Source organism: Calidris pugnax, unplaced genomic scaffold (genome assembly GCF_001431845.1).
Source record: "Calidris pugnax isolate Ruff unplaced genomic scaffold, ASM143184v1 scaffold89, whole genome shotgun sequence".
Taxonomy (NCBI): Eukaryota; Metazoa; Chordata; class Aves; order Charadriiformes; family Scolopacidae; genus Calidris; species Calidris pugnax.
The window spans coordinates 7,470,874-7,472,096 of NW_015090865.1; positions in this window are offsets into that span (position 1 = coordinate 7,470,874).

Consider the following 1,223-nt stretch of genomic DNA (forward strand, 5'->3'; position numbering starts at 1 on the left):
TGTGTCAAGTTATCTTCTACAAATTAAACAAACAAAAATGTGCTGCTGTAAGGAAACAGCTTCTAAAGGAAATCCATTAAAATAGCTTTGTTTTCTCATTTAGTTTAATAAGCACAGTATAAGTCAGCAAAAAAAAAAAGTCTTTAAACTCTAAAATTAATTTCCTTTATTTTAAACCCTGCTAGTGCTACTGATCAAACTCAGCCAGGTCACTGGGAACAAAATTATCTGGATTTGAAAGATTAAGCACTCTTCATGTCCTGGTAATGGATTTCTACCAACATGCTAATTAAGACCATATTTTATTTCAGACCAGTACAACCCCTGGCTAATGGCTGTGATGCCCTGGTGTACGGAGGCTCGGCAGGGGAGGTGCTATGTCCCTGTAGCCCGGGGGTGTCCTGGGGCTGGGGGTTTGGGGGGGTTCTCTCCTGGGGCTGGGGGTCTGTCCAAGCCTCCCCCTCTGCTCCCCGTGACCCCCTGAGGGGACACCTGCCAGCAGCTCCTTCATCGGGGTGGGGATATGGTGGAGGTGGGCCCTGGGAGATGAACAAAAAAGGAGTAATAATGGAGAATGGAGAAAAAACTGTTGTGAGGGTGTTACCGCAAGCCGGCGGATAAAACTTTCCAAGACCCAATATAAGCTCAGAAAGCAGGCATTTGTTGCAGCGCCAGGTGCACAGGGGATAGCTCCTCCTGTTGTGCTCCCCAAATACTGTTGCCAAATCAAATTTATACATAACAGATATACATATTCAATATAATTCCAAGAAAACATTAGCATATTCATTACATTTCTGAGAATTCATTTACATATTATAATAAGCTTTGGGCATGCGGAGCTGTGCCTTCTGATGTTCCTCATTTTGAGTAAGGGTCGTTTCTTCCTCAATCTTCATCTTCTTCACCTGTCCTTTGGCTCACTTTTCATGTTCTAACTACTTAATTGCTCATTAATACTAATGATCTCCCTGCTACCACCTGTCTGTCAGACAATGTCCATGTTTATTGCATCCCTGTCATAGGACACGGGGCCACAGACATCCCTTCTTACCTTACCAGGTCCTCGAAACCATTTGGGATGGGGACTGAAATAGCTGCATTTCTTCTCTAAAAGAAGATTCTCTACAGTTTAACCATTTATAAACGACATAAGATGTGCCGCAGGTATCACCGGCAGCCGGGGGGGGGGGGAAAGGGCGGCCCCGGGGGGACCCGGCGCG